This window comes from Oncorhynchus masou, chromosome 30, assembly GCF_036934945.1.
Source record: "Oncorhynchus masou masou isolate Uvic2021 chromosome 30, UVic_Omas_1.1, whole genome shotgun sequence".
NCBI classification, from domain to species: Eukaryota; Metazoa; Chordata; class Actinopteri; order Salmoniformes; family Salmonidae; genus Oncorhynchus; species Oncorhynchus masou.
In genome coordinates this window covers 44,298,639-44,323,709 of record NC_088241.1, presented here as the reverse complement: position 1 = coordinate 44,323,709, position 25,071 = coordinate 44,298,639, and the positions used below count along the sequence as shown (strand labels likewise).

The 25,071-nt window shown below is 42.6% G+C and overlaps 1 protein-coding gene across 3 annotated transcripts in view; it reads left to right on the top strand.

Moving 5' to 3' along the window:
• The window catches only part of LOC135522644 (partitioning defective 3 homolog), a 581,006-nt gene that overhangs the window by 410,082 nt on the left and 145,853 nt on the right, over positions 1-25,071 (top strand). The gene's annotated exons all lie outside the window — the stretch shown is intronic.

Below are 25,071 nucleotides of genomic sequence, written 5' to 3'. Positions count from 1 at the left end.
CTAGATCAGCACTCCTACTCAGAGATGCTTGATCAAATTGCTAATGCTAAAACTACAATGTGATCAGTACTAACCACTAATGTATGGTATTATGAATCTGGTCGTGTCATGTACAGTAAGCTAACCCTCATCAGGTGATGAGTGAGGGTGTATCCTACACCCTTAGTGCTAATTCAGAGAGCAGGGGGTCCAAGCGTGGTTGTTAGGGGCGCAGCCACTGCCGCGAGGCTAATCAAACAGAAACCACAATTAATTATTTGGATTTTATGCTCATTTGCGTCCAGCATAAATAAGGGTGCTCACACACACACACACACACACACGTCTGTTATCATGCAATAAATTGTTTTCCTGTGGATTATCTTAATGGGATTAACTCATGTATCATGGGGGACAGCTCCATAATTAACAATGAAACTACAAGTGTTTTGAGGTCATGATTCAGGAATTCAGAAAGGTTGTTTATCTGGGGGAGATTATTTTATAATTACACATAGATGCACAAGCACACTTGTGCACGCACACAAACAGGCACGTAAACATGCACACAAGCACATGCAAATAAACACACAAACCTCTGCCTTTACTATGTCTTACTTTGAAGTGAGTTTGATTTAGTGAATGTAAGTTGAAATGTGAGTCAATGGCTTTCATCGCTTCCTGTGTCACGACGCAATCGGCACTGCTGGCAAAGGTTGTTCCTCTTCAGCATCTTCTGCGGCGCTAGAGAGGTGCAGACTATTCACCTGGACCTTGCCGTGCCCTTCCCTGGCACATCATCTTTCTACATTATCTCTGAGTACCACAGCCACTTAGGAGTTGGCACACAGCAGCCCTCCCTGACACTCTCCCCTGCACCCCGCATTTAACTTCCGAGACTTCTGACCCTTTGTCTTATATTGGATATGCAAAGAGACAGCTCACCAAAAACCACTACTTACTTCTCTATCTCTCCCTCTGCCTGCGTCCCAAATGGCACCATATTCCTGTTATACTGCTCCACGTTTGACCAGAGCCCTATGTGCCCTGGTAAAATGTAGTGCACCGTAGGGAATAGGGTGCTGTTTGGGACACACACTCTCTCTCTCTCTCTCTCTCTGTGTGTGATGCTGGCTCACTCCCTCCCTGCCCTCAGTTAAAAAGCAGGCTTGGAGAGTGTTTTGCACTGTGTTAAAGGGATACTTTGTGATTTTGCAGTGAGCCCTTGTATCTACTTCTCCAGGGTCAGATAGCATAGGCTCGCAAAAAATCTCTAACTACCATTAGAGTAATGGCTAGCAGACACTGGCTAACTCTAGTTAGCAATTGCACTAGCGCTAGTTAGCAATTTACTTTATACTGGACGCAGAAACGTAAAAATAGTATCCACGAGTTCATCTGACTCTGGGGAAGTGGATAAAGGGTTTCAATGCCTATCCCTTTAAGGTGAGACAGGTGTAAGGCAATGGAAAGACACTGAGCTAAACTGTTCATATGAAGGAGCCTGAAAAATAGAACAATAATAAAATGCCAAGCTAGAGGAAGGGGAAGAGTCAAATATGAAGTGAGGGAGACGGACAGAGAGAGAGGGAGAGAGCTGACAAATATTCGAAGAGAGAGAAAATTGGAGGGAGAGAACGAGAAAAAAAAGTGTGAGAGATATGTTCGATGTAATGTCAGTTATTTTTTTGACGTTTTGGTCTGACACTCATTGAAAATTGAGGAGTTTCATACACAGAGAGAGATAGCATGTCCATCCAGTTCCCCAGCACAACATGAGCAATATTCCTGTTGCATACAAAACAGCTTAGAATCATCATCAGCCAATGGCATGACCAGACTTCATCATGATGACCACACATGCAACCTGATTGACTTTAGCCCTTATCCCCGGGTGCTAATTTGCATGGAACAGGCCTTCAGCACATCAAACCAATAAGCCTCCTTGACACAGACACACACACACACATACATATACACACACACACACACACACACACACACACACACACACACACACACACACACACACACACACACACACACACACACACACACACACACACACACACACACACACACACACACACACACACATTTAAACACACACACACACACATAATCCTTTCACAAACACACAGATAAACACACACACACACACCACACACATCTACTCGCCTAAGGAGATTTGAAGGAGTTTGCAATACACTGCAATTTGAGCTCATCTGCATGCAAAGCTAAGGACGTGGCGCCTGATGAACATGCAGTGCACACCCTTAATGGACAGCCCGATTGGTAGTGCATTAAAGCCAGGGCCAGTGGAGAGTAGTGTAATATTGTAGAGAAAAGAAGAGCGAGATGTAGAGGAGGAGAGAAATTTGACTGCTTAAGCTGGAATAAAAGAACACTCACACCCTCACTTCTGTTATTGAATGTAAAACGATCTTCTGCAGCACATGATATCATGTCTATTTTTGATGCAGTAATTAATAGGTTATTCCTATCAAAAGGGCGGAAATGGTCATGGACGGGGATAGAAATCCCATTAAGGGAGGACTATAGTATTTTCATTTCACTGTTGTTGTACTATATGACAAGCCCATGGTCCGGTGGACATATATCCATCCAGCCATTATTCTAATAACCATGATGCGTCTCATGTCCTCTACTCCCAGATAGCATGACTGTGACCATGTATGCGTCCCAATTGGCACCCTATTCCCTATATAGTGCACTGCTTTTGACCAAAGCCCTATAGGAATAGGGTGCCATTTGGGATGCACATCATTTCTTTCGGATCTTATCAGGGTTGTTTAGACATCCACATCCCCACCCGGGGCCTTGTTAACCCTGTTAGCATGTCGCTATGCTGCCTCCATGCAGCCATATAGTATCTATTCCTGTCTGATTCGAATGGCACAACGGCTCCATTTACAACCTTAATGAGGTGTTGTTTATCTTCCCTCTGATTGGCTGACCTCTCCGAATGCCCATCTTCCATCTCCCTCTCATCTCCCATCTCGCTGTCTTTGTGTGAGACTGCGTAGCGGAGTGTGTACTGTATTGTATTTGAATCGGCCCTTAAGCATGTGTGTGTGTGTGTGTGTGTGTGTGTGTGTGTGCGCACGCGCGCATCAGGCTTGCGTGCTCAAGACCCGCTCCTTTCATGGGTGCTGAACTAATGCATCCTGGTTGTGGTAAAAGGAGCAGGCAGCTGCCGGACGGAGAGGGAGAGAAAGACAGACCGAGCGGGAGACAGGAATGGTGTGCACTGGAGTGAACTGTGGTGCCACATAATAGGGGGAAGAGGAGGAGGTGGGGAGAGGGAAGAAAAAGTAGGAGGGAGGGAGTTAGCGAGTGGGGGGGAAGGTTGGATGGTGGATGTAAGATTCCATGCCACAAAGGCAGATAATAGGAGGGTGTTGTTGGCAGAAGGAGAGTAGCTAAAGAGTTAGCGTGCCTTGGCATGATGTAGCGTGATGTTATGGGATCTGTTGTATACACTATGTTATCTATGCATTCCATATGACCCCATATGGTTGCGTGGGCGTCGTCACTTCAGATTGTGGTAAGCCGGTTTGGTCATTAGTATTGTAACACCGACACATATTTGCATATTTGTATATATTTTTTATTTATAAAGGATCCCCATTAGCTTCTGCCAAGAAACAAAGCAATAAAACAACACGTACAACACATTATTAGACCACTAGTCTACCATTACATTTCTGCAATACATAATGTATAATACATAATGTATAATACCACAATACAACAACAATACAATGTACGTGTGTGTAGAGTGCGTGTTTGCGCGTCTGTGTGCCTGTGTTTGTGTCTCCTCACAAGCCGCGTTGTTCCATAAGTTTGATCTGTTTTTTATCATTTTCTACTGCTTGCTTGAGTTATCTGATGTGGAATAGAGTTCCATGTAGTCATGGCTCTATGTAGTACTGTGCATTTCCCAGAGTCTGTTCTGGACTGTGAAGAGACCCCTGGTGGCATGTCTTGTGGTGTATGCATGGGTGTCCGAGGTGTGTGCTAGTCTTTTGAACAGATATCTCGGGGCTTTCAACATGTCAATACCTCTCACAAAGACATGCACTCTCCTATACTTTGAGCCAGGAGAGATTGACATGCATGTTATTGATGTTAGCTCTCCATGTACATTTAAGGGCCAGCCGTGCTGCTTTGTTCTTGGCCAACGGTAATTTGCCTTTGTCCCTCTTTGTGACACTTGACCATATGGTTGGGCAGTAGTCCAGGTGGGATAAAACTAGGGCCTGTAGGACTTGTTTTGTTGATAGAGATGTAAAGAAAGCAGAGTGGCACTTTATTACGGACATACCTCTCCCCATCTTAGCTTCCATTGCATCAATATGTTATGACCATGACAGTTTACAATCCAGTGTTACTCCAAGCAGTTTAGTCTCCTCAACTTGTTCAATTTCCACATTATTCATCACAAGATTTAGTTGAGGATTAGGGCTTAGTGAATGATTTGTCCGAAACACGATGCTTTTAGTTTTTGAAATATTTAGTACTAGCTTACACCCATTCTAAAACTGACTGCAGCACTTTGGTTAGTGTTGTAGTTGATGTGTATAATGTTGAGTCATCAGCAAACATAGACACACATGCTTTACTCAGTGCCCGTGGCAGGCAATTAATAAAAATAGAAAAAGTAAGGGGCCTAGACAGCTGCCCTGAGGTGTGCCTAACTCTACCTGTATTATTACACACACCGTTTACCCATCAATGGCAATTAGGCGTTCCCATAAGCAGGCACTGACAGCTGCAGAATCTCATCTCAGAGAATTAATTGTGGTTCATGTCATGCCTCACTTATCATAATGTCCTATAAAAGATTGGCCAAGGTATTAATCCTACCATAGTTCAGTCAGGACCAAGCTACAACCCTGCCACCTCAGGGCGGCAGGGTAGCCTAGTGGTTAGAGTGTTGGACTAGTAACCGGAAGGTTGCAAGTTCAAACCCCCGAGCTGACAAGGTACAAATCTGTCGTTCTGCCCCTGAACCCACTGTTCCTAGGCCGTAATTGAAAATAAGAATTTGTTCTTAACTGACTTGCCTAGTTAAATAAAATAAAATTTAGAAGAATGAGCTTATGTTAGAGGAAGAGAAAAAGGACTCAGTTTAGCACCAACATACTGCAACATGACAAATGGCTGTTGAGTACAACATATTTGTATGATATATTTCCAACTAATATGTCTTTGACATGCCATACCAGACGTGTTATTGTGAGGTATTTCCGGGGTATTTCTGTGTATAAACTGAGAATTAAAGACATGCCAAATTTCCATTGGGTTTATTGATGTAACAGCAACAGCCTTCAACTCTTCCTCTCACTGGGATCCACCACTAAGAGAGATCTCATCTCATAGTGGGTATTGTCCTTAAGAAGAGGATCCCGTTTTCACCCTGTCAAAAACATATTTGAAAATATTTCCCTCCCTCTTCAAAGCCGATTAATCCTTGAGCTTTAAAGGGAGTCATTTTGGGCTGAAGTCAAACCTTGAAAACATTGAAAAAGGACCAAATATGCCCTCTGTGTGTGACATCCTGTTATCTCCCTGCCAATCACAGAGCAGAGACACAGCAGTGGAGGTGGAACAATGAACACAATTCACCACCCCGGCAGATTACCAAACACTGTCACAATGAAACAAAACAGAACATATATTGGGGGGTTAGGCTAAGCACAGATTTGTGCGTGTGTGTGCATTCGTCTGAACGCGTGTGATTGCGTGTCACAGGAAAGGTCTTATTGACGATTTGAGGCATGCTTTTAGAAAGAATCCGGCATTGGATTAAGGAGAGAGGGGGGGGGGTGAAGAGAGAGGTCAGTGACTGTGGCCGCAATATCAGACACTAAGAGGGGTGGTGTATGTATGTGTGTGTGTGTGTGTGTGTGTGTGTGTGTGTGTGTGTGTGTGTGTGTGTGTGTGTGTGTGTGTGTGTGTTGGCGGCTTAGAGACCAGGGGGACATGTCCAGCTCTTCTTTCCTCTGACCACTCAATGCAAATGTAATCTGACACCAGTGTATTTCCATCAGAGGGCCAAGGAATAATTTGGTTTGGAATGATCACACGGGATGTGTGTGTAGTAGAAGTTGTAAAGTGAGTAGGGGGAGCATGGAACTAATTGAATCTGAAATCTTGTTGGAGTGAAATGAGATCCACTGGTGTCTTTCACCCAGCAGCGTCTCACAGAGAAGGCCCCAAACATGACTGAATTCATAAAGTGGCTTGTTAAGGACCTAATTAAATGTAGCAGCTTCCTCCACGGCCATCCTTGCCCTCTAATGGAACAGTCCCTGGGAACCCAAGACTCTCCTCACACACTCTTATTAGCTCATACTGTGTATGTCGGATCCACACTATAGGGACGATCCGAGCCACGTCGAGCTGTTCTGGGCTGCCCTGTTTACACGTTCACCACCGTGCTGGAAGGGACAATGTGTAAAGAAATGTCCCAGTACAGTAAGCGTCAGCCCTGTCATGTGGATTAGACATTAGTCTCTTCTCTTAGCTGCTCTGTCGGATGATGATGAGCTTAGGCCATAATCAACACTAGACACGCTTCACTCTTTTTAATTGCTCTCTGCATCCTCTAACTTTTGTCATCTTCTTCTTTGGTTTTTGTTTTCCAACTTTGATTACCACTGTGTTGGTATTTCTGTACTGGAAGTGATTCCTTTGATCAATCAGAGCGGAAGTATGCTAACTAGACTGTACGTTGATTCTCAAAGGGATGGAAATTGAAGTCATGAGAACACAAACGACATAGGAAGATCTAAGAACATTGTGATTCCATTTTGTTTCATCAAACAGCTCAAGTGGGAAAAAAAATCTATATTTTTGTAGAATGGAAGGAATATTTAACATCCAAGTTATCAAACAAGGGTCCCCTATAAAAATGTACTGTACAATGTACTGTGTATGTAAATGAGTTGGGTTTAAATGCAGAGCATGGTGTGCACTGCATTAATGCAGCTGTTAGAAATGCATAGGAGGAAACCTTTTTTCTTATTTTTCTCCTCTCTTGTGATACAGTATGTAAATGATCCTATAGTAATACTTGTCTGCTCACCCATGCGCTGAACTTGCCATGTAATCAAATAGAAATTGACCTTTCATATCCAGTGAGTGCCCTGTCCGCTGAAGTGAAGTGTGTGTGCCCTGTCCGCTGAAGTGAAGTGTGTGTGCCCTGTCCGCTGAAGTGAAGTGTGTGTGCCCTGTCCGCTGAAGTGAAGTGTGTGTGCCCTGTCCGCTGAAGTGAAGTGTGTGTGCCCTGTCCGCTGAAGTGAAGTGTGTGTGTCCCTGAAGTGAAGTGTGTGTGCCCTGTCTGAAGTGAAGTGTGTGTGCCCTGTCCGCTGAAGTGAAGTGTGTGTGCCCTGTCCGCTGAAGTGAAGTGTGTGTGCCCTGTCCGCTGAAGTGAAGTGTGTGTGCCCTGTCCGCTGAAGTGAAGTGTGTGTGCCCTGTCCGCTGAAGTGAAGTGTGTGTGCCCTGTTCGCTGATGTGCACATGCTCATTCCATTCCATAAAAAACGATGAGGGGAGAATTGTTGAATTATGCTACTCAATTCCTTTTCAAAGCCAACCAATTAAAAGCCAGGACCATAGTTCTGTTCCCTCAGCTCTAGACATGTGGTTCTGTGTGTTAGGTGAAATATTTTCTCTTCTCTTCCCACATCTCGCTCTGATCTGTTTTTCCTTTTGGTGAGTTTGTGTGAGGGTGACAGAGAAATATATACCTCCTTTCAAGACTTGCTGGGGATTTGTCATGAGCGATGCTTAATTGGGTCTTCTCTGGCACATGATGGGGGGAGAGAGAGAGAAGATGTTTGTAGCCTGTGCAGATTTTTCTCGTCTGAGAGAGTGAGGACAGAGATGTTGTTTTTAAAAGCTGATCCTCTCAGCTGTAAATCTGAGAGAGGGGAGAGATGATGGCAGAATATCTGCACTCTGTATTTTTTTTTTTGGGGGGGGGGGGGGGGTACAGATACTGATGTCTGAGAGGTTGGAGCGTGAACACTACAGGGGCCTGGCCCCAGTGGCTGATGCCTCCCCATCACTGATCTCTCCGAGCTGATTCCTCCAGGATCTCTCTTAGCAACTGATCCCTGTAGATCTCTCCCCAGCTCTGTCAGCTCGCTCTGGGTTCTGATCCCCTGCACACGGACACTGGCAGAGCCTTGTCCTTGGATCATTTTCATTTCCATCTCCCTCTGTTTGCCTCCTTGTCTCTCTCTACTCCACATCTCTTGCTGTCTCTCTCGCTCTCCAATTATCTTCTACCCCCCCTCCTCTCTCATCTCACACCTCTCATTCTCCTGCCCTTGGGGGATTCAACCTCTCTCGTCTCCCTCGGAATTCTGCGAGGATGTATGTCACGGATCAATGATTCAGGTGTCTACTCCCATGGTGCTTCACATGCAATGCATATTCTAGTCCTGTATGTGTGTGTTTCAAAGAAATGACAGTGAGCTAGATGACCTGCTTCTCCTCTCTTTCAAATGCTTGGACAGACGAAAGTAGGCAAAGACATGACAGGACTGACCAAAGTTTTGTCTAGTTAAAGTCTACTAGAAGCTTCTCTGTTAGTCCCATCTATTGTAGAGTGTTGTGTATGTGAACTGTAAGCCTAACTCAGACACACCCGAGGGGCTAGACGTGGTGCCCGGGTGATGTGGCGTAGATGTGTGTATGTAGTACCTTAAATCACAGCTGGAGCAATTAGCAAGTGAAGCAGCAGTCTAGCTGTTTACCTCGAGTGTTTGTGTCTGTCTGTGTGTGTTTGTGTGTGTTCTCCCAGCGAACATAGTGAAGTGTGTATGAATGAAAAAGGAGCTAGCGCTCAGCATTCAACGTGCTATATTTCACACAGAGGCCCGGCCGCATTACAAAGGACAGGGAACAGCCCAACATGATTGTCTTTAATGTTGCTCATAAATCACAATGATGGGGGATGCCTGTGGGAGTGTTTGTGTGTGTTTGTGTGTGTGGGTTATGTGTGGGTTGTGTGTGTGTGCGTGTGCGTGCGCGCTACACACTGAGAGGAACGTTCCAAATCAGCGTCTCTGACACTCGTGATTAAACCCACTTATTATAACATAAATAAATAGTCTAAACTCATTCATAAATCCATGCTTTACAATCCGAGTGTGCCTTAAGAGATGTGTTTTCTGAGAGGGAATGAGTCAGGGTGGTTTTGAAGGACATGCAGAACACAAGCATTCACACTCACACAGGGAGAACGTGTTGGCAATATCCAGTCATCTTAACAGGTCATTTCTGCCCATTTAAGTGTTTGTTGTTCACACTTGTAAAACACGGCCTTCTTATTGTCCTTGATGGCGATCAGTCGGGTCACTTTGTCCAACATTCAGGTCAACTGGCCTTGTGCCATTCTGATAGGTGAGCTTGTCTCAGTCTTGACACATTGACAGAAAGAGATGGAGAGGCGACGACATGCACAGAGTGAGGAAGAGAGACAGATTGATGACAAGGACATGCAGAGAAAGAGGAAGAGAGACAGAGATGGAGAGACGAGGACATGCAGAGAAAGAGGAAGAGAGACAGAGATGGAGAGACGAGGACATGCAGAGAAAGAGGAAGAGAGACAGAGATGGAGAGACGAGGACATGCAGAGAAAGAGGAAGAGAGACAGAGATGGAGAGACGAGGACATGCAGAGAAAGAGGAAGAGAGACAGAGATGGAGAGACGAGGACATGCAGAGAAAGAGGAAGAGAGACAGAGATGGAGAGACGAGGACATGCAGAGAAAGAGGAAGAGAGACAGAGATGGAGAGACAAGGACATGCAGAGAAAGAGGAAGAGAGACAGAGATGGAGAGACAAGGACATGCAGAGAAAGAGGAAGAGAGACAGAGATGGAGAGACAAGGACATGCAGAGAAAGAGGAAGAGAGACAGAGATGGAGTGACAAGGACATGCAGAGAAAGAGGAAGAGAGACAGAGATGGAGTGACAAGGACATGCAGAGAAAGAGGAAGAGAGACAGAGATGGAGTGACAAGGACATGCAGAGAAAGAGGAAGAGAGACAGAGATGGAGAGACAAGGACATGCAGAGAAAGAGGAAGAGAGACAGAGATGGAGTGACAAGGACATGCAGAGATCTCACTCTCTCTGGGGGGCAAGGTGGCTCAGGATAGGACCTACATTCAGCATGGCACTGTACCGCTGCCTCCTTGGACCATTGTCATCATTAGGTGTGCTGGCACACTGGGTGCCTGAGCAATGCTGTGCTCCTCATACATAATAACAACCTCCCTCCCTCCCTGACTGCCTGCCTCCTTCCCTGCTTTCCTACCTCCCTCCCCTGCTTGCCTCTCTGATTCCCTCCCCTCCTTCCATCACTCCATGCTTCCCTCCCTGCCTGCTCAACTCACAATGACTATTTAATGATGATACCCAAACCCCATGAAACCTGGCTGGATAATGGGGGACCGAACCACGGTAGGAAACTCAACTGGAAGAAGTCTTAATAAAACAGCAGACAAGTGGTGAGGATGGAATCACTTCTCTGTGAAAATGCTCAAATGGAAGATTCATGACTTGTTTAAGCTTAACACAGTTTTCCCCTGTCATCATGGCTTTTCAAGAATGACCATTATTTCTCCACAAGGGAGACATTAGTGGATTTGTTGTTGGATTGGAAAATGTTTTTCATGCGACCTCATCAGCACTCAGAGGACTATAGCAGGAAACTGAATATGAAGTACACATCTCAAATTCCCGATATCAGTGGTCACCAACAGGTCGATCGCGATCCAAGTCATTCCCTGTCGATTTCCAAACATTTCTGTAAAAAAACAAATAATAATAAAGTCCTGCATTCCTATTTACCTTTTATTTGTCTCGCACTGTTAACGTAGGTGCGCCCGATTCAGCTGTCCTACGCGCCGGGTAGGCAAAGTGTTCCCATTTCTAACCATTTCCTGTTGTCTGAAGGTACAAACTCTGTTTTCCCCGCGGGCCCAGAGAGCAAATCAAGTGCTATATATTCCTACCGATGGCCGATTGGATGGGCCAGGTTACCGTGTCTGCAGTGAAGTAGGAAACGCAAAAGAGAAGCTTCAGCAAAGTTGATACTGTGAGATTCCAAAACGTTTAAAAGCATGACTAGAGAGAGACTGTCAACGAATACAGCAAAGAGCTTCTGTTTTTATGAGTGACTTCGTGTTTAAGGTCCTACTCAGCGCTGTCAACACTTTGCATTCAACACTTTTATAAGCCATAAAATGTGCCTTCTTCCTTCGTCCACCCAGCGCTTACAACAAGCCCTGCAGCTGTAATGAATGAGTAGGAAAGTGTATCGATAGGCTTGCGTTGCTATTATTCTCTGTTCGTTAGGAGTAACAACATTCATTTATGCACGAGGCAGAAATAATGGGGTAAAAATCAATAAGAATAATAGGGTGCGACACGAGTTTGGCCATCAGCTGGAAGATGGTGTCCCATTTTGGTCAGTGTCAGTGGACGAAAATGACAGCGGAGGGACGTTGAGACTGACCATCAGATGTAGGCACCGTCAGCCCAGTAAAATGAAAAGCAAATGATTGAAATGTGTACTCACTCAGCTGTGCTTCACTCGTAACACAACAACTGATCTGTTACCCGTGTGACCATAGCCGGCCTCATATGTTTTAAACATACACAACCTTTCAAAAGTTTGGGGTCACTTAGAAATGTCCTTGTTTTTGAAAGAAAAGCTCATTTTTCATCCATTAAAATAACATCAAATTGATCAGAAATGCAGTTTAGACCGTGTAAATGTTGTAAATGACTATTGTAGCTGGAAACGGCAGATTTTTAATAGAATATCTGCATAGGCGTACAGAGGCCCATTATCAGCATCCATCACTCCTGTGTTCAAATGGCACATTGTGTTAGCTAATACAAGTTTATATTTTTAAAAGGCTAATTGATCATTAGAAAACCCTTTTGCAATTATGTTAGCACAGCTGAACTGTTTTTCTGATTAAAGAAGCAATAAAACTGGCCTTTAGACTAGTGGAGCATTAGCATTTGTGGGTTCGATTACAGGTTCAAAATGGCCAGAAACAAAGAACTTTCTTCTGAAACTCGTTTGTCTATTCTTGTTCTGAGATATTAAAGCTATTCCATGCGAGAAATTGCCAAGAAACTCAAGATCTCGTACAATGCTGTGTCCTACTCCCTTCACAGAACAGTGCAAACTGTCTCTAACCAGAATAGAAAGAGTGGGAGGCCCCGGTGGACAACTGAGCAAGAGGACAAGTACATTAGAGTGTCTAGTTTGAGAAACAGATGCCTCACAAGTGCTCAAATGGCAGCTTCATTAAATAGTACCCACAAAACACCAGTCTCAACGCCAACAGTGAAGAGGTGACTCCGGGAAGCTGGCCTTCTAGGCAGAGTTCCTCTGTCCAGTGTCTGTGTTCTTCTGCCCATCTTAATCTTTTCTTTTTATTGGCCAGTCTGAGATATGGCTTTTTCTTTGCAACTCTGCCTAGAAGGCCAGCATCCCAGAGTCGCCTCTTCACAGCCCCCAGGCCCCTTCATGGCTGATCACTCTCCTCAATCACCAGCACTGCTCTGGGGTCCACACTTTCGTTTATTTGTTTTAAACTCTCTCCTGACCAGCTTCAAGGAGAGACTCAGACTCGAGCAGCGATGGATTATGTTACGGTCTTAGTCAGTCACTGGGAGAGGTGAGAGGGACAGCTGTAGTGTTGTTGTTGTGATTTCTCCATCAGTGGGGGGGTTGAGAGGGGGGCCACCAGGGTTGAGTGTCCCCTGGCCAAAGCCAGGCCCCGCACAATCATTTTTAAGATAGACAGGGATGGTTGGAGACAGAAAGTCAGGCAGACAGACGGACAGGCAGGCAGGCAGACAGGCAGGGAGGAGAAGGAGATGGGCGAGAGAGAGAGAGAGAGAGAGAGAGAGAGAGAGAGAGAGAGAGAGAGAGAGAGAGAGAGAGAGAGAGAGAGAGAGAGAGAGAGAGAGAGAGAGAGAGAGAGAGAGAGAGAGAGAGAGAGAGAGAGAGAGAGAGAGAGAGAGAGAGATGGAGAGAGAGAGAGAGAGAGAGATGCCTCTACTGTGTGACATCAACATTCCAATCATTTCCATCGAATACCCTGTTCATGGTAAACAGGGGAACACAGTTACAAGTGCACAGAAAATGGCCCCTATTTTCTCAGCTATCATTTGACACTATCATCTCAAATAGCCCACATTTTATGTCCTTGTTGAAGTGTATGTTTTTCTGCTTGAAGGATACAGTAGCTAGACCCCATAGTGTTGTCCTGTCTAGGACTGACTTTTATGCTCAATAGTGAGACATCTGATGAGAAGCATTTTCCCAGAGTGGGCCATGGTAAAATCCCCCACAGAGTGGAGAGCGAGAGAGTCAAGGCCTAATGTCATGAATAAATACATGTCATGCCTCTGTGTTATATGGGGGACATGCTGCATGGTGCCCATGTCTGCATAAACCATCTCCTTCCCATCGCTTTCTCCCTCTCTCTCTCTCTCTCTCTCTCCCTCTCTCTCTCTCTCTCTCCCTCTCTCTCGCTCTCCCTCTCTCTCTCTCTCCCTCTCTCGCTCTCACTCGCTCTCTCTCTCTCTCTCCCTCTCTCTCTCTCTCTCGCTCTCTCCCTCTCTCTCGCTCTCTCCCTCCCTCTCTCTCTCTCTCTCTCTCGCTCTCTCTCCATCTCTCTCTCGCTCTCTCTCCATCTCTCTCTCGCTCTCTCTCTCTCTCTCTCCCTCTCTCTCTCTCTCTCCCTCTCTGTCTCTCTCTCCCTCTCTCTCTCTCTCCCTCTCTCTCTCTCCCTCTCTCTCTCTCTCTCGCTCTCTCCCTCTCTCCCTCCCTCCCTCCCTCCCTCCCTCCCTCCCTCCCTCCCTCCCTCCCTCTCTCTCTCTCTCTGGCTCCCTCCCTCTCGCTCTCTCTCTCTCTCTCTCTCTCTCTCTCTCTCTCTCTCTCTTTTTATTATTATATATATATATATATATATATATATATATATATATATATATATATATATATATATATATATATATATATATATATTAGCTGCACAGGCTGAAATAGGTTTTGCATGTGCTCTTCAGTTATTAACCTATGGCTCATTCCACCTAATAAATAAAAAAATTCAACACCCACTAATTTCAACACCCGCTATCTCTGATTGTTCTGAAATTGTTTCTGTTGCTATAAACATTCCTGCAACATTTGTTAAACTATAATTTAATATCTGAGATATTAACAAATTAACTAACAAATTATTATCAGAGACATAAACCTAACAAATTCAATGACTAATTTATCATAAATAACTTAAATCACCAAATTCCCTGAGAATGCATTTACATAGGATGAAGAAACAATAATCTGTGCCCATGCTCCATACTGCTTGTCAGACATAGATAACTTATACTGTATTCTCGTTGTTGGCGTGAGATTGGTGTGGGGAGTCCGTGGGTAGCTTTTGACTATTTCTCTGGATTCCTCATGTCTTACTCATTGTTAGAAAAATGTTTGGTCCAAATTGGATGTTTGGTACTATATTTATTGAATATTATAAGAAACATGTAAATTAAAATGGCCAATTGGGGTGCAACAATTAGCATAATTTCTCAGATATCCAATTATATTTCAACAAAATAATATTGCAGATTGCCAATCTTGTCTGTTTCTGACAACAGAAATGATTTCAGAAAAGTCTGAGTTGGTGGGTGTCATGGCTTGCTGAAATGATATACAGTACCAGTCAAAAGTTTGGACACACCTAATCATTCAAGGTTTTATTTGTACTATTTTCTACATTGTGGAATAATAGTGAAGACATCAACACTTTGAAATAACACATATGGAATCATGTAGTAACCAAAATATTGTTAAAACAAATCCCAATATATGTTATATTTGAGATTCGTCAAAGTAGCCACCCTTTGCCTTGATGACAGTTTTGCACTATCTTGGCATTCTCTCAACCAGCTTCACCTGGAATGCTTTTCCAACAGTCTTGAAGGAATTCCCACATATGCTGAGCACTTGTTGGCTGCTTTTCCTTCTCTCTGCGGTCCAACTCATCCCAAACCATCTCAATTGGGTTGACTGATACTGTATACAAATCAACTCCACTTCCTTGGAAACCATTGGCTGAATCAAATTCAGCCTCCCTACTTCCACCCACAACATGAAATAAGAGTATGGTTCTGTTCCTTCCTTTCTTCTCAGAGAGTCAGTCTCTAGTGGTGACACTACCACTGGTTTGATATTACCATGAAGCTGGATGCTGCAATGAGGAGGCAGTGTGTCATTCTGAAATGGCACCCTATTCCCTATATAGTGCACAAATTATGTCAAAAGTAGTGCACAAAATAGGGAATAGGGTGTCATTTGAGACTCAGATAATGTGATCCCAAAAGCATAGTAGTATACTCTTAAATAGTTTGATAAACATGGAATATACTGACTGACATTAGACTGACGTTAGACTGACGTTAGTAGTGTGATAATGAGATCCACAGGGAGAGACGGTTAATCGGCAGGCGGTGCTGGTTGAAGAGGCAGGAACCCATGGGGTTCTGGTCAAAGGTAGTGCACTTTATAGGGGATAGGGTGCAATTTGGGACACATCCTAGGCAGTGTACATCGCCGCGATGTGTTTCAACCCCTCACAGGTAGTCCCTGGTAACCAGTGGTGGTGACATCATAACAGGCTCTGCTAACGATAACGATGTCCTCATTAACGAGTGTTAACAATCAACAGGTCACACTGGGAGAAGCTGAGAGAGATTTCACTTGCTCTCTCTGTTCACTTGCTCTCTCTGTCCCTTTCACTTGGTCTCTCTCTCCCTCCCTCGCTCTCGTTAGTTTTTACAAGGCACAGACACATCTCTCTGTGGTTCTGCCTGTGTCTACCCTGAGGTGAAGCAGAATGTGTTCTATGTAATCAGCACGTGAGCCTGAGAGAGGAGGGACCTCTGGTCAAAAGTAGTGCAGTTTATAGGGAATAGGGTGACATTTCTCCTCCTAACAAGATATTATTAAAATTACATGGTGCTATCTGGGAGTCGCCTTAGGTATCCTGTGCTACCCTACTCTACCATGATTGTGCTTTGGCCTGACTGACTCACTGGTTTGCATTGAAACACAGAGGGCGGGCTGGGGAAGGAGTTGTTAACAGACTGAGGGTGTTTTGATACCTGCAATGAGAATCATAATCATGTCTATTCTGATTCACATCCAAGAAAACAAATTGCTGTGTATTATCTAGATGACTTTATAGATTACCGTTAAGAAAGCCTTGGGTGGAGTGGAGGGAAGGAGGGTGAGAGGAGAGACAGAGAGGCATAGCCATGTTATTTATTTTCTCCCTGGCTGTGACAGACAAACCGTCTGGCTCGGCTCAGTGCAGGCAGCGACTTGGAAGCCTGTGTGGGTCCTGACTCTGGCCTGGGGAGATTTGGATTAACGTTCAGGTTGGTGGAGCAGAAACTGTAATGATTATCTCTGACCTTGAGATTATTGAAGTTACTCCAATTGATAAATACAGTTTTGCTTCTTTTTTTTCTTTCTATTTACAGCTGAACTCGGCCAGGCCATCATTTGTCTCATCATACCAATGGTGTGTCTTAAATGAGGTTTACATCCGGTGTCTACCAACCATATAACATGTGTTTCTGGCGGGAAGGAAATAGGTAGCCATTTCTACTCATTTCTGTACTATAACTTCCTGTGAGTCCAAACCATTACACAACACACAGAGGAGATGTCAAAACAAGTGATCTTCCCTCCAATCACCCTGCAGTTTAAAAGACTGTAAATCCTCATGACTTTAATTGAGTCATTATCTATTCTTTCGAGATCAACTCTTTAGGTTTGCTGCCGTCTGCCAGGAAGTCACACTATGAGGTTGGAATAATACTGTGGAATGTTTTTAAAAGATGAATAAATGCCCTTTTAGTGTAAGAGCTGTTTGAAAAGGCCGCCAGAGATTTCAGCTTGTTTTGGTGGGGTGGGGTTTTGAACCTGCCTGGTGACCACCATAATTGAGTTAATAAACCAATAAGTTCCAAACCTCTCTGCCAATAACAGCTCGTTTTCAGTTCCCCCCTCCAAGACAGTCCTAGCAAAAGTCTTGCCTGAGAAATTCCTCTTTTCTAAGAAGCAATTCTTTTTTGTTGTTGACCACTTTAATTGAAAACAATCACATTGAGGAACTTAATTGTTACCCATAAATGATTTGATGTTGAGATAATAAAAAAAAACGGCTGCATTGCAACTTTAATATGAGCCTCTTGGAGCCTCATGTACTGTCTATGTTATTAGACTGCAAATCGATCGAGATAAGATATGGTGCTTCCAGTGGCTGTTGTAAACTATACTGTGTGTTCTATTATATGATGCTGTTGCTCAGTGAAAAGCTATTTATGGCTATGAGAAATGTATTGTATATGATGCTGTTGCTCAGTGAAAAGCTATTTATGGCTATGAGAAATGTATTGTATATGATGCTGTTGCTCAGTGAAAAGCTATTTATGGCTATGAGAAATGTATTGTATATGATGCTGTTGCTCAGTGAAAAGCTATTTATGGCTATGAGAAATGTATTGTATATGATGCTGTTGCTCAGTGAAAAGCTATTTATGGCTATGAGAAATGTATTGTATATGATGCTGTTGCTCAGTGAAAAGCGATTTATGGCTATGAGAAATGTATTGTATATGATGCCGTTGCTCAGTGAAAAGCTATTTATGGCTATGAGAAATGTATTGTATATGATGCTGTTGCTCAGTGAAAAGCTATTTATGGCTATGAGAAATGTATTGTATATGATGCTGTTGCTCAGTGAAAAGCTATTTATGGCTATGAGAAATGTATTGTATATGATGCTGTTGCTCAGTGAAAAGCTATTTATGGCTATGAGAAATGTATTGTATATGATGCTGTTGCTCAGTGAAAAGCTATTTATGGCTATGAGAAATGTATTGTATATGATGCTGTTGCTCAGTGAAAAGCTATTTATGGCTATGAGAAATGTATTGTATATGATGCCGTTGCTCAGTGAAAAGCTATTTATGGCTATGAGAAATGTATTGTATATGATGCCGTTGCTCAGTGAAAAGCTATTTATGGCTATGAGAAATGTATTGTATATGATGCTGTTGCTCAGTGAAAAGCTATTTATGGCTATGAGAAATGTATTGTATATGATGCTGTTGCTCAGTGAAAAGCTATTTATGGCTATGAGAAATGTATTGTATATGATGCTGTTGCTCAGTGAAAAGCTATTTATGGCTATGAGAAATGTATTGTATATGATGCTGTTGCTCAGTGAAAAGCTATTTATGGCTATGAGAAATGTATTGTATATGATGCTGTTGCTCAGTGAAAAGCGATTTATGGCTATGAGAAATGTATTGTATATGATGCCGTTGCTCAGTGAAAAGCTATTTATGGCTATGAGAAATGTATTGTATATGATGCTGTTGCTCAGTGAAAAGCTATTTATGGCTATGAGAAATGTATTGTATATGATGCTGTTGCTCAGTGAAAAGCTATTTATGGCTATGAGAAATGTATTGTATATGATGCTGTTGCTCAGTGAAAAGCTATTTATGGCTATGAGAAATGTATTGTATATGATGCTGTTGCTCAGTGAAAAGCTATTTATGGCTATGAGAAATGTATTGTATATGATGCTGTTGCTCAGTGAAAAGCTATTTATGGCTATGAGAAATGTATTGTATATGATGCCGTTGCTCAGTGAAAAGCTATTTATGGCTATGAGAAATGTATTGTATATGATGCCGTTGCTCAGTGAAAAGCTATTTATGGCTATGAGAAATGTATTGTATATGATGCTGTTGCTCAGTGAAAAGCTATTTATGGCTATGAGAAATGTATTGTATATGATGCTGTTGCTCAGTGAAAAGCTATTTATGGCTATGAGAAATGTATTGTATATGATGCTGTTGCTCAGTGAAAAGCTATTTATGGCTATGAGAAATGTATTGTATATGATGCTGTTGCTCAGTGAAAAGCTATTTATGGCTATGAGAAATGTATTGTATATGATGCTGTTGCTCAGTGAAAAGCTATTTATGGCTATGAGAAATGTATTGTATATGATGCTGTTGCTCAGTGAAAAGCTATTTATGGCTATGAGAAATGTATTGTATATGATGCTGTTGCTCAGTGAAAAGCTATTTATGGCTATGAGAAATGTATTGTATATGATGCCGTTGCTCAGTGAAAAGCTATTTATGGCTATGAGAAATGTATTGTATATGATGCCGTTGCTCAGTGAAAAGCTATTTATGGCTATGAGAAATGTATTGTATATGATGCCGTTGCTCAGTGAAAAGCTATTTATGGCTATGAGAAATGTATTGTATATGATGCCGTTGCTCAGTGAAAAGCTATTTATGGCTATGAGAAATGTATTGTATATGATGCTGTTGCTCAGTGAAAAGCTATTTATGGCTATGAGAAATGTATTGTATATGATGCTGTTGCTCAGTGAAAAGCTATTTATGGCTATGAGAAATGTATTGTATATGATGCTGTTGCTCAGTGAAAAGCTATTTATGGCTATGAGAAATGTATTGTATATGATGCTGTTGCTCAGTGAAAAGCTATTTATGGCTATGAGAAATGTATTGTATATGATGCCGTTGCTCAGTGAAAAGCTATTTATGGCTATGAGAAATGTATTGTATATGATGCCGTTGCTCAGTGAAAAGCTATTTATGGCTATGAGAAATGTATTGTATATGATGCCGTTGCTCAGTGAAAAGCTATTTATGGCTATGAGAAATGTATTGTATATGATGCTGTTGCTCAGTGAAAAGCTATTTATGGCTATGAGAAATGTATTGTATATGATGCTGTTGCTCAGTGAAAAGCTATTTATGGCTATGAGAAATGTATTGTATATGATGCTGTTGCTCAGTGAAAAGCTATTTATGGCTATGAGAAATGTATTGTATATGATGCTGTTGCTCAGTGAAAAGCTATTTATGGCTATGAGAAATGTATTGTATATGATGAAAATCTGAATTTGAAGTTAATGAAACCTCCCCATAAGAAGGTGTTGTTTGATTGGAATGTATTAATAATTTCCCTGTGTGTTCAGTCACACATATTGTATAAATCACGTGGTTGGGAGTGTAATAATAACCACTTAATTATTTGGTAATAGTGCAATTACATTTAGTTTGATGTTGAATGATCATGTATTTCATCATTTAACATTTACATTTAAGTCATTTGGCAGAGCGACTTACAAATTTCATGACAAGCATAGCCACACACTATGGAAATTATTGCAGAGAATAATCTCATTGTTGTGACTGGGGGGGGGGGGGGGGGGGGGGTTACATCAATCTCCTTCAGACATTGCCTTTTTTCCTATCAGTACATCCTTCAGACTTAACTACACTGTCTGCATCTCCCGTGTGTGTGTGTGTGTGTGTGTGTGTGTGTGTGTGTGTGTGTGTGTGTGTGTGTGTGTGTGTGTGTGTGTGTGTGTGTTATTGACTGTCCGTGAGTGACTAGTGCTCATTACTCTGTTATAAACTATTCCTCTCCATTCTCCTCTTCATCATCAGGCTTTTGTTTTGATGCCGGAAGGTGTTTCTGTATTCATTAGTCATACCTGTCATTGGATAGATACTGGGAGATGGACTATTGCACAATACTATTGTTCTCTGCAGGGTTCGGGTGGCATATTGATGTGAATGGCATATTAATTGATGTGAATGGCATATTCATGTATCGTCTACCTCGAGGTCTGGGGATGCAGCCTCCATTATTGCAGTGATAAGTGTCATCAACTCATGACTATACTGACTGTGTCACAAATGGCACATATTCCCTATTGAGTGCACTACTTTTGACCATGGCCCACAGGGTCAAAAGTAATGCGTTGTGTAGGGAACATTGTGCCATTTTGGACGCTCACACAGTCTGGCGTCCTGTATCACAACTGTTTAAGCAGCAGTGCAGTTAGCATTTCAACGTTGCATTGAAGGTTGTTCTAACATGCATAATGCAACAAACAGTGTATGTTACTACATTCACCATCAATATCAGGACATACCGGCTTATGTACCTTGTGGTTTTGAAGCTAAGTGCTCCTATTGCCAAAAACAGTCTTACTAACTCCTGTCCTGCCTCATCATTCAAGTGTTCGGCGGTTTAGTGCTGAAGAGAAAGATGATATGTCCGAAATGGCAACCTACGCCCGACATCGTGCACTACTTTTGACCAGAGCCTTATCAGCCCTGATCGAAATAAGTGATTACTGTATAGGGAATAGGGTGCCATTTGAGATGTAGGCCAAATACTGTACCTACTCTCTCCGTTTTTATTGGTAGTGATTAATGAATCATCCGTTACCATTGGGTATATTCAACCTCATCAGCTCTCCAGCTCCTCTGAGCACCACCACTCCCTCTGGCCTGTGCCAACCTCGCACTGTCTTTGTGCCAGGCCTGCAGTGTGTTTGTGTGTGTGCTTGCGTGTGTATCTCATATAGATAGGGGAAGCAACATTGTATCTGTTTTATTATGCCATCTGTGAGAGCATAGGCAGCGCCATTGAGGCCCTCTCCATTCTGAAGTAGTCCATTTTCTTCTAGTACTACTACAAATTGGTAAACAAACTGCCACCTGGAGTGTGTTGTTTGAACAGTTACTGTATAAAGCCACCTGCTGTTTTGGAATATTTGCTCATGAGTATAATTCATTGGCTGACCCCTCCTGATGACCTGGATGGAATTATGTGATCCTTCCTTAACACATAGGAAGTCCCGGTTCCGCTTTAAATGAAGTGCAGCTTATAAAGGCTTCATAAAGCCTTCATAAACACTACATAAATGTGTTACAAATAATCTATGACCTTATGTCATGCTTTGTAAAGGGTTCAGAAATGTGGCATAACTGGGTGACATAACCACCCATGTTAAATGCAGTGGTGGAGAAGTGTAGATACCTTAATAGAAAGTTGCTCAAGTAAAAATCAGCCAGTAAAATACTACTTCAGTAAAAGTTGTTTAGTTTTAAATATACTTAATTATCAAAAGTAAATGTAATTGCTAAAAGTACTTTTGGTTGTCAGTGAAAATGTATGGAGTAAAAAGTATGTATTATTTAGGAATGTAGTGAAGTAAAAGTAAAAGTAGTCTAAATGATTCATAGTAAACTACAGGTACCCCCCAAAAACGATCTTAAGTAATGCTTTAAAGTATTTTTACTTAAGTACTTTACAAATATGGCATAAACCTGTTCTTTATAAAGGGTGGCGTCCTGCCCTGCCTTTCTAAGGTCTTCGACAGCTAAGTCAACAAACAGATCACTGACCATCTCGAATCCCACCGTACCTTCTCCGACCTCAGTCACGCTCAGGGTACTAAACGATATCATAACCGCCATCGATAAAAGACAGTACTCTGCAGCCGTCTTCATCCACCTGGCCAAGGCTTTATTTTACCATATTCTTATCGGCAGACTCAGTAGCCTCGGTTTTTCTAATGACTGCCTTGCCTGGTTCACCAACTACTTTGCAGACAGAGTTCAGTGTGTCAATTCGGAGGGCATGTTGTCTGGTTCTCTGGCAGTCTCTATGGGGGTACCACAGGGTTCAATTCTCAGGCCGACTCTTTTCTCTATATATATCAATGATTTTGCTCTTGCTGCGGGCGATTCCCTGATCCACCTCTACGCAGACGACACCATTCTGTATACTTCTGGCCCTTCCTTGGACACTGTGCTATCTAACCTCCAAACGAGCTTCAATGCCATACAACACTCCTTCCGTGGCCTCCAACTGCTCTTAAACACTAGTAAAACCAAATGCATGCTTTTCAACCATTCGCTGCCTGCACCCGCACGCCCGACTAGCATCACCACCCTGGATGGTTCTGACCTAGAATATGTGGACATCTATAAGTACCTAGGTGTCTGGCTAGACTGCAAACTCCTTCCTGACTCCTATCAAACATCTCTATCCAAAATCAAATCTAGAGTCGGCTTTCTATTTCGCAACAAAGCCTCCTTCACTCACGCCGCAAAACTTAACCTAGTAAAACTGACTATCCTACCGATCCTCGACTTTGGCGATGTCATCTACAAAATAGCTTCCAATACTCTACTCAGCAAACTGGATGCAGTTTATCACAGTGCCATCTGTTTTGTTACTAAAGCACCTTATACCACCCACCACTGCGACCTGTATGCTCTAGTCGGCTGGCCCTTACTACATGTTGGTCGCCAGACCCACTGGCTCCAGGTCATCTACAAGTCTATGCTAGGTAAAGCTCCGCCTTATCGCAGTTCACTGGTCACGATGGCAACACCCACCCGTAGCACGCGCTCCAGCAGGTGTATCTCACTGACCATCCCTAAAGCCAAAACCTCATTTGGCCGCCTTTCCTTCCAGTTCTCTGCTGCCTGCGACTGGAACAAATTTCAAAAATCTCTGAACATCTGCTATCTGAGCAACTAACCAATCACTGCAGCTGTACATAGTCCATCGGTATATTGCCCACCCAATTTACATACCTCATCCCCATACTGTTTTTATTTTATTTACTTGTCTTCTCTTTTGCACACCAGTATCTCTACCTGCACATGACCATCTGATCATTTATCACTCCAGTGTTAATCTGCTAAATTGTAATTATTCACTCCTATGGCCTATTTATTGCCCTCCTCCTCATGCCTTTTGCACACAATGTATATAGATTCTTTTTTTTCTACTATGTTATTGACTTGTTTATTGTTTATTGTTTACTCCATGTGTAACTCTGTGTTGTTGTCTGTTCACACTGCTATGCTTTATCTTGGCCAGGTCGCAGTTGCAAATGAGAACTTGTTCTCAACTAGCCTACCTGGTTAAATAAAGGTTAAATAAAAATGAATACAATTTTAAAAATCACTGCTTAATGGCCTTATAAATTATATTAAATTCAGGCGTCACATAGCGTTTATAACCCTGTCATGAATCTTGGTAGATCATTGCAACACCAGTATATTGTGTTCGATTCCCGGGACCACCCATACCCAAAAATTTATTCACTCATGACTGTAAGTCGCTTTGGATAAAAGTGTTTGCTTAATGTTACATATTATATTTCACTAAAACATTTCTAGGATGGTCTAACATCTCTCCCTCTTGGGTATGGTGCATAGTCAATATTGGACCTGCCCTCAACTTCCTCCAAAATGCTGTGCTGCAGGAGGGCACACACTCTAAAGTGTAAAAGGCAAAAAACTTTGGTAGGGCCTTTTAAAATCTGTTTCTATTGTTTGCCTACTTCTGTTTTTTTTCTCCCATTTTCTGTTTTCTTAGTTTTGCTGTTCCAGGTTTCAGATTTACATTTTGTTTTATTTAAAGAGAAAAACAACCAAATTGGATTTTCCGTTTTCACAACAATGCTTGAACCACATCAGAGAATGACTTTTGAGGCCTGGGGCAAAATCTAAGAAACTTGGATTGTTTAGTTTTGTTAATCTTTAATTCAGTGAGCGTACCCTGCACTGTTGTTTGGTTAGCGAAGGTTCTGTAGTGCAGTATATGTGATATGATTCGGCCACCATTGGAAATGGGTGGAGTAAAAGGCCAGCAACGCTCCGTATTATTCAGAACCCCTGTCACGTCTAATCAAGGTGGGTGGAATCAGGCGCAGAGAGCAGAATGCGATATAAAGTTTTATTCTCCGGTGAACAAAATAAACACGGTCAACCCAAATACACACAGGGTGAAATTATCCAACACAGGATAACAGACTAACCGGAGAATAAGAAACACAAAACACCGACAGACAAAATGAATGACAAAATAAACAATCCCGCACAAAACAAGGGAGGGACAACCTACATTAAATACAGACACTAATTAACTAAACAACACACAGGTGAAACCAATTAGACAAAACCAACAGATACACGAAAAAGGGATCGGTAGTGGCTAATAGGACGGTGACGACGACCGTCGAGCACCGCCCGAATGGGCAGGAGAGCCAACTTCGGCGGAAGTCGTGACAGCCTCATG